This window comes from Cyanistes caeruleus, chromosome 5 (assembly GCF_971803275.1).
Source record: "Cyanistes caeruleus chromosome 5, bCyaCae1.hap1.1, whole genome shotgun sequence".
Taxonomy (NCBI): Eukaryota; Metazoa; Chordata; class Aves; order Passeriformes; family Paridae; genus Cyanistes; species Cyanistes caeruleus.
This window is the reverse complement of record NC_141705.1, coordinates 23581578-23590751: the sequence shown is the minus strand read 5'-3', so window position 1 is coordinate 23590751 and position 9174 is coordinate 23581578. Positions and strand designations below refer to the sequence as shown.

The 9174-nt window shown below is 44.1% G+C and overlaps 1 protein-coding gene across 40 annotated transcripts in view; it reads left to right on the top strand.

Annotated features, from left to right (window-relative positions):
• The first annotated feature begins 512 nt into the window (after positions 1-512).
• APBB2 (amyloid beta precursor protein binding family B member 2) overlaps positions 513-9174 on the top strand; it is a 158508-nt gene continuing 149846 nt past the window's right edge. For 10 of the 40 annotated variants that reach the window (XM_086891288.1, XM_086891265.1, XM_086891300.1 and 7 more), the window contains exon 1: positions 553-692. The gene's annotated coding sequence lies outside the window, so the exon portion shown is untranslated. Of the gene's footprint in view, positions 693-776; positions 1094-9174 lie in introns of those variants that run through there. The other 30 variants (XM_086891289.1, XM_086891283.1, XM_086891260.1 and 27 more) reach the window with 16 other exon arrangements.

Here is a 9174-nt window from a genome sequence, read left to right as displayed (position 1 = left end):
CCAGCATAAACCTCCCATGGTGCAACTTGAGGCTTTCTTCTTGTTCTATTCTTTCTTCTTCTTCTTTTCACCTGGGAGAAGTGACCAACCCTGACCTCCTTTCACGTAACTGTAGAGAGTGATAAAATCTTCTTCTAGGGCTTCCCAGCCTACTTGGCTACCTACCAGGCTACTTTTTTGCCCCTCACTGTTGCCAGAGGAGCACGGGGATACAGCAAGTGGCATTTTAGGAGGCACTGCCTCACCTTGATACGGGCATTACTACACTTGCCAAGCACGAGCCAGACCCTTCTTTTTTCCCCTAAGGAGAAAAAGAAGATTTTATATTTTTTTCCCAGGGCGTAGACCTGCCTCACACACACACAACCTCTTCTCCTTCTGAGAGGTGCATCTGCTCTGATGGGAGCGGCCCGGCCCAGGCGGGGCGGGAGCAGGCCCGCCGGGGGCCCACACGACATGGCGCCCATCGCCCCCTCGCCCCGCCTCGCCCCGCCCGGCCCGGCCGGCACCCTGCGGGCCGCGGCTTTGGGCGGCGGCCGGGGCGGAGGGAGAGGAGGGGCGGCGGCGGCCGGCGGCCGGAATCGTTTCCTGGGTAAGCGCAGCGGGCTGGGAAGCGTTTCCGGAAGGCTGGCCGCATCCCGCAGCGGCTTCGGGCGCCTCCGGGGCGGGCGGCGGAGCGGCGCGGCGGGCAGGTGCGCTCCGTGGCGGGCGGCGGGGAGGGGAGGGCAGAGAGGGCAGAGCAGCGCAGGGCAGCGCAGCGTGTCCCGTGCCGCGGCAGAACCCCGGTGCGTGGCCGCCCGCGGTGCCGCCGCTCCGCCCGGACCGCTGCCGCTGCCACCGGGCGGGAGGCCGGGGGAGGGTCCCGCCGTCCTTGCCCGGGGCGATTCCGGCGCATCCCGGTGCCGGGGGTGGGGGCCGAGGCCGGCCTGCTGTCCGCTGCCTTCCCCCGGTGTGCAGGAGCGCTGCCGCTGCTACTGCAGAGCGCTGGCCGAGCCTGCGGCGAGCGTGGGCTCTGCTCCCGCGGGCGGCGAATAGCAGCGGCAGCCGGTCTTGTTCTGCTGGTGGCGGTGCGGTAAAAAAAGCCTGGAAAATGGTAAAAGTGCCTGTACAAGTAGCAATTTTTTTTCACTGTTGTTTTTTTCTTTCTTTTTTAATTAGTAGAGTGAGCGAGTTGAGCTCTTTGATTAAATTAAATTAACCCTCGAGTGAGGGTTGCGCGCGGGGCTGCAGATGGGAGCGTGCAAAAAATACAGTTCTCGGAACAAAACGTGGAGCTCATGAATTCGTCTTGGAAGTTGTCAGGAATTTGCTTGGGCCCCAAGGCAGCAACGGAGCTACTTTTCGTTGCGGCTAGAGAGACAGATAAAATAGAAAGTGTAACGGTTTGTATTTGTGCTTCCTTGCTTCTCCCGCTTGTTTGCAATGTTTTATAATTCTTGGCTGGGCTCCTGCTTGCTAGGGAGGGTAAGTGTACTTCTGGGTTTTAAATACAAAATAACAAAACCAAGAAAAAACCTCAACTCTGCAGTGGTGATGCGCTGGTATAGGCTTTGTGTGTTGTGGATGCTACTGGTACAACGTATATGGTATCTGCAGTCAGTTTTCAGGGTTACCATATCTGCTGCAAGTTTCAGTGCTTCACGAAGATCTGCTGTGTTGCCCCAGAAGCTGAGGTACAGTTGCTGCTGAGCTGCTGCAGCTTTGCTGTGTCCTCTGGCTCGGAGGTGTGCTCCACCAGTTTGTTCTAGATCCTGTATGTCATCATCCTGCCATCTCGTGCTCTGGTATTTTCTGAATGGGTTGTCAGTCTTGTGTTTAAAACTATTTTCTGCTGGCATAATTGCATTTAGTTAAAATAATGGTGCAGATGTCCTAGCACTTAAAGGAAGAGACATCTTCTTATGGTGACCTTGGGACAAAATCTTGGCTGATTAATTTCCTTGCCTGGAACAGTCATGCGGAGTGTGGATATTTTTGTTCTTCCTTTGCAGCAATGAATGTGTGATGGAATACTTTCTGGCTTGGTTTTTTTGGGTTTTTTTGTCATCTAAGGGAAATCAAGGCCTGGAGAAGACTCTTTGGGATGAAGAGTAATTTTAGCCTGTGTTATGAAGAAAACAGAACTGTTGTAACAAGGAGGAAGATTCTTGGCTCTGAAGCAGTGTGTGAGTGCCTTTCCCAGCAAGAGTCATCTAAATAGTAGATTACAACTGTGGGAATCATTTGCTAGGAGAGGAAATGCATGACTCGGAAACCTGGCTTATTCTTTTCGGTTTTCAGTTCTGCAGCTAAGTTGGAAACCAGTGACAAAACTGGTCATTTTTGGTGTGGTGTTGAGTAGACCCCCCTGTGCCATTGGTCAGGGGAGATGGTGACTTCCTTAGGAAATGCCTGAGAAGCCTAGAAAGGGCTGCTGCAGGGTTTGAGCTGAAGAGAGTGGTGACTTCAGGAGCTTGTTAAGGGGTAATTTGAGTACTTGAGATTGCCTGCTGTAAGGATTTTTTAGCAGATGATGTGAAAAACTAAAGTGAATCCTCGTAGTTGAAAGGTAATGGTGAGCAATTGACTGATTACATCTCCATCAGATAGCAAGCTTTGACACAGGATGTGTAGTCATACTTGAACAGATCATCCACACTGAAGACAAACTATACTGTGTATCCTTTTCTAGTCTTACCTTTGTGCCTTTGTACCCTACTGCAAACAAGGAGCTCCATTGCTGAGAGCAGTAGAGCCAGGGATGTGCTGGGGGCACTGGCTGATCTCTGGCCAAGTTGCTGCTCCTATGGAGAAAGTAAAGGTGGAGGTGGGAGTGTGTTAGACCAGCACACAGGCAGGAAGGGTGGTGTCTCCTGGGGAGTGCCAGCCACGGGTTCTCTCACCTGTGCTGCAGGTGGGACAGTGCAGACTGACGCTGGAGGACAGCAATGTCAATTATTCCAGAGAAGACAAGGAAAGCCTGGCTTGTTTAGCCTAGCAAATGAGGCTGAGGTGGAGTATGATTGAAGTCTGCAAGTACAGCTAGGATATAAACACTAGAAAGGGAGAGGGGAGCTATTTAAGCTAAAGAACAATGTTGGCATGAGAACAAATGGATATAAACTGGCATGAATAAACTTAAACTGAAATTTGCACAGTTTCTTCCCTAAATGGGTTCAGGTTCTAGAACAGCCTTAAAAAGGGATAAATGGGAGCAAGCCCCTTAACTGGCTCTTGAAGATATGTTGAGGAAGTATTGTATGCTTGGCTGTGACAGTAGGAGAGAAGGCTTGGTGACTCAGGAAAAGCTTTCCTGTATATCTGAGTTAATAATAGATTTTATGTGTTATTGTTTCTTATTTTTAAAATCTGACATTACAAAACTGCTATAAAAATTCCTGCTTTACAGCTTTATTGCTACATGGTTGCAATGTGCTTAGTGGCCACTTTCTGAAATGTTTTGCGTATTCATTTTTTTCCCTCTATATGTGTTAATAATAATAGTGAATAATATGTTGTCTAACAACTGCATCTAATTGTGTGGAAAATCTTTTTCCCTAAAGTCCAAGCTGTGCAAAAGGAAGCTATGTGTTTGTATGTGTGAGCTGTTTGAAAATATCAACTTTCACGTTAAAAATGAACTGCAGCCATTCCTCCTCCCCCTAGTATATGAGAAATTCATAAATCCTCTGAAAAAGGAGTTTGCAGGGGGCTGTACAATAGACCCAGGTAGTGTGAACTGAGACCAGTTCTCCAAGGTATGCTGTGACTGAAAGACCAGAATTAAATGAAGTTAAATTTGAAAACAAGTCTAGTTGAGCTAGTTGTGCATGGTGTTTGTCTCATTTGCTGTCCTGCAGAGTAGCTGAGTTATCTGACATGCTGGTTGCAGTAGTTGAACTTCTATGAAGTCTGTAGTTGGTTTGAAAGATATTGTGTGTGCAACATGGAATACAAACAGCTGCAGATGCCATATAATGGATACTGTGACTGTCAGCAGTGCCTGACTGCTTCACACGGTGACCACTACCTCTGTGCCTGTTTCCTTGTCTCATTATGCTTTGGACAGAGGACTAATCTGTGCTGTCCCCAGAGATTTAAGAAGCAGAAGGTGTTCTTGGAATGCTCTGTGTGGTGTCCTGCTTTAGTTGCCTAATTCTTTTTACCCTTCAGCCTGATTTCTTTGTAATCTGTTGTCTTCTGTGACCTTTTTTTTTTAACAAGACACTCTTACTCAAAACCTCTATAGGTACTTGCTGAACCTCTGGCTGTTCTCAGCTTGGTGCAGGGTTGGGTGCAAGCTTTCCCTTCAAAACATTTGGTGGCTTTTGGTTCCAAATGCCTGTCTGGTCTGTCTGCAGCCTCCTGGGACCTTGTTGCAGCCTCTATGGCCTTTAGCCAGGAGTGCTGCTTGTCTGTACGTCTGCTCCTGGCTGAGAAAAGAATTCCTTCTTTCTGCTTGGCTTCCTCTGGATCCCTGCTGAGATTATTGTCTCTTTTACCACTTTCCATTCACCTGCAAGGTGTGTTAGAGGTGGGAGGCTGTAGAGCTCTGGCAGAAAAATTTGAGGGAAGTCTTGTGTTTTGGAGAGTGTTCTGGGATTGCTAATGAACACTGGTTTATCTCTGCCTCATCCGGGAGCTCCTGGTTGCTGAAGTCTGTTGTCAAGGGTGTAAGAGCAGATCCTGCAGCAAGGCAAGGGGAAATGAATGTAGGAGTCTGCCCTGATAAAGACAGCAGACCCTTGGCCTCCATCACTCTCATGATAGTGAGTTAACCTTGTTAAAGAAAGTGGGTTTCTTTATGCCTTAAAAAGATGAAACTTGATTTAGCTGGAGATCTAAGGTCAGCCTCAAAGTTCTGTCTTTGTTTCTCCAATGTTAAAAACGTTTTCTTTCTTTCTTTAACTGAAATGTGCTGAGCTTGAGTCTTCCCTGAAAATGTGATATTTGTTTGGATAAGTATTCAGATCATGACTTTTACTGCTGAACAAACCCTGCATCTGAGTCTAACACTGATTAGTGCATTTTTAAAGTGGTCTGCATACCAATTAGGATGATTAACTGGATGGAAATATGTGCGTTTATCAGTAGTTTTTGCTGCATTTGATACTGAACACCGATCTCAGGTGAAGTCAGATGCAGTTCAGTCTAGTAATTTACAAATGTAAATTACTAACTTAAGTAGTAGTGCATTAAAAGTAATATGTGTCAGAGGGAGGTTTTCTAGAAAATAAAACATGCAAATTTTTCTTCTGACCTCAGTCCCAGATATCCAGTGTATGTAATCCTGGTTTGTTTTACCTTATGAATAGTGCTATGGCTGAAAAGTACTTTAAGCAAACTCCTGGCAGACTTATATTTGACAGTTTAATCTGTCTGACTTCACAATTTAAAAACCTCCACTAAAATCTCAGTGTGTCCTCCTGTAGCTATGCCAAAATAGAGTTATAACTCAGGGATTTATTACTGTTTGGCTGTTCTTATTTTCTGTAGAAGACTTAAGGGGAAGCCTTTTTTCCTTTGTCTTCTTTGGTGGATTACATTGCACCCCAGATAATAATTGTCTAACCCTGTCAGACAAAGTATCAGCTCTGTCTGCCTTTGGGAAAACCCTCCTGGAAGAAATAGTCATGCTTCACAATGATACACTTTAAAGCAATTTTGCAGTGTGTTTAGTTGTTTTGTTGGAGGTTAATTTTTGTTTGCCTTAAGCGCAATGTGTAGTTTAATGTTCAAAGCCACCAAAAGGAACATTTCTGAAGTACTTCTGCAGATTTCAAGTATAGATGATGTGTTTAAAAATACCATTTGGATTTAATGTTTGTGTTAATATATGTTTCATGCAGTACTCTCTTAGTCACAACTGATTTTTTCCTTATGTCTGTTAGCTGGTTATAGAGAGAGGTTTCCTGATATAATTACTGTGTGTGAAGGACAGATTCCAAAGAGAAGGAAATTGACAGGCATTAATGTTTCTTACCTTTATAAATTAACTTGTTTTAACAGAAGAAACTACCATAAGCTTTATATATTTTGTTGTTGCTATCTGTTGTAGAAACATATCTTTTCTTTGCAGTGTTCTCAGGATAGGAAGCCCTCCAAACAGTTATTAAATGGAAACCATTAGTGTGCCTAATATTGGCACAAATTAGGTAAGACTTTATTGGAAACCTTGTAAGTATAATTTCTCAGATGAGTTGAAGGGATATGCTGCAGGGCTCTTACAGGCCAGCTGCAGAATTCAGCAAATGAGGAGCTTGACATTAAGCCATCCTATGTATTTAATATAGTATTTCATTTACCCAGACTACTGCCGTATTTACCCAAACTACTGCTTCCACTTCATAAGGCAGTGGAAGGAGAAGTTTGGGTAAATATGGCAACTAATTCATTGCTCTTGTGTTTACACTTACCTTGTCAATTCTATTTGCAAAGAGCTTTATTGTTAGGAGGAGATATTTCTTAGCTGAAAGGAACTGCAAGGAAGAGAAATAAGGAGGAGGAATGCTCTGTCCTGGAGAACTTGGCATTTGACAGACCAAATTGGGATTTAAATGTGGCATAATAGAAGGAAAGATTAATTAAATTGGTTAAATGAGTTGGAGATACAAATGAGTAGGCCACAATCTATGAGCTTACAGGAAGATTTGTCTGGAACTAAATACAGTAGGCAGCCTGGGTGTTTGGGATGCACATGGCATTAAGAAAACCTTCAGCACTATGTGGTGATCTTGTCTAGTTAGCACCTCCTATGTGAGCAGGAGAGGCATGATCTCCATGGTTTTTTTGTTGGTGTGTTGTTTTGTCTTTTTTCCCCGATACCCATCTGGGTGTAAAACCTTTGGGGAATGTGAGATCTCACCAGGTCAGGCACCCTGGTGGAGTGGCAGGTTGGGAAGAAACTCATATTTATTGATTCCTGTGGGAGCCTGCTTGCCTTTTACTTATTTTTTTCTTCTTCTTTCCTTTCCTCTCTCTTTTTCCCACCATAATTCAAGAAAATAAGTGAAACAACATGCAAACCATCAGTAAAGGGAGTGGTTTAACACAGCTGTATATGAAAAGATGCATGTACTCAGAGAAACAGAATTTTTAAATTTATTTTTTTTGAGAAGTTTGACATTAATTCCCTTAAAAAGTTCTCAAATTTAGGAAAAATATTTGATGATACTTGTGTATTTGAAAAAGAAACGTTAGAAAAAACACATTTTTTTAATTATTTGATGTTTGCTTCTCAAAAACATTTGAGATCGGACTTATTGTTAGAAAACTTTGTAGGTTGGTAAGACGACTAACACAGGATATTGAAGTAACACAAAACAATGTTGGCTTTAAGCATGTGTTATTATTTAAAACATGTACAAGAACTTCTAGCAAACAATGCTTAATTATGTATGTATGTTTTAACCTTATTTTTATATCTTTACATTATGTCATGTTATGTGACATGCTGTTATGTCAGCACTGACACGTGTAAACATTTTTTAAAATGTCCTGTATATTTTCTTTTGCAAGTATGGATTTAAACAAGGGTAAAAATGATGATTCTGTATCTCCCAAAATATAGGAAGCTTTATGGTAGAGGCATATGAGCATTTAGGGACCAGTAATTCTTTCCTGAAAACCAATATAGATATGTCCTAATGTGATAAAGATGGTGCTGTTTGTCAGGGAAATAGCTTAAGTGTCGCTTCCTGGGAAGTTTGTCTTTGCAGCCTAGCAGCATGTCAGTATTGTGATGCCCTTGCACTAAAGTGTAACTCTTGATGGCAGATCACAGAAGATTCAGGAATTCTCAGTGAGTGGTCTGTGTGGGGAGGGGCATCAAGAGGTGCAATTGGGGCGTTCTGAGGGGTGCCAATGAGGCTTGATGCCAAGGATGTCCTGAAGTCATGGGAACCTCAGAGCATTGTTAAAGTTTGTTTCTCAGGCAGGAGTCACCTTTCTGTTGTTTTATATTGCTTTGGCTAGAACTCAGCCAGCATATGTTGCATGTTGGTTCTGAAATACAGTCTCCATGCTCATGGCCAGCCGCTGTGTAGGAACACATGCAATGACGTGATATGGTTTTACTTGCTTGATTCCAGGCAGAAAAAAGGGGATCTCTTGGTGCTTCCCTGGTTCAACCAGCAAGTCAGGAGGTGATGTTCGTCCTCCTTCCTTTCCAGGGTGTGTGCATGTGTTACAGGGAAGGGAACAGGCAGGATATGGCAAGGTACATCCCTAAATTTGCTGTTTCCCTGGTATCAGAGGCTCTGGTGACCCTCTTAGCCTCAGAGATGCGGCAGCTGAGAGCTGTCACTGTCCTTGCCTTGCAGTAACGCTGAGGCTTCACTGAGCAGTCTACCCTGGCAGTCTCTGGAGAGGCCAGGAGCTGGTGGCTGGCTGCCTGCCATCCTGCAGCACAGCCTGGCTCTGCTGCTGCCAAACCAGCAGGTAGGAGTGCTGGCTGGGCGGAAAGCGTTTTGTGGGATTTATCCAAAATAAATATCTAATTTTGCATGGGTGAGGCTGAAATTCTTCAGCTGCACCTCCTACTAGGGCAGAAGAGAAACCTTCCTTTTCATCACAATGCTTTTCTAAGTTTCTGTGCATATGCAAGGTAAAGCTATTATTTTCCTAAATTTAGAGTTTGGGTCCTCCTTCCTTGAGTTGTGATTGATGTCTAGATCTATACTACTTTGAAAACCTGTTTGAAGACACGTAAACCAAACTTCTCTGAACCTCCCCAAAATGGCTCACAATCGAGCCATTTAGCTGACTTTTTTGCTTTTGCTCTGTGCTTCTACATAGTCCTTGAAGTGTAAATATAGAGCTGGAGAAAATAGCACTTGATCTGGTATCCCAGCTTGCACTAGACTGAAATTAAATTAGGAAATATGAGCTTCTGCTATAAATCAGAAACTTGAGTTTGTAACCCCTTAATTTTTGGCCTGATAAATCCTATTACTCCTCGAAAGCTGTTAAGGTTCACATCTGTAAGTCCCAAGGTTGTTTTAAATCTGGGTTAAATAACACATATGCAAAGGTTTAAAATAAGACTGTCAGCCCACACAACATGGCTGTAAAACCAAGACTGGACAGTGTGGGGCTGATTCAGGACATGCTGATCCAACTTCAAACCTAACTAGCGTTGAGCTTTAGCTTCTGCTGCCTATACTGCCTTTGCTGTGGTACAGGGATGGAAAATTC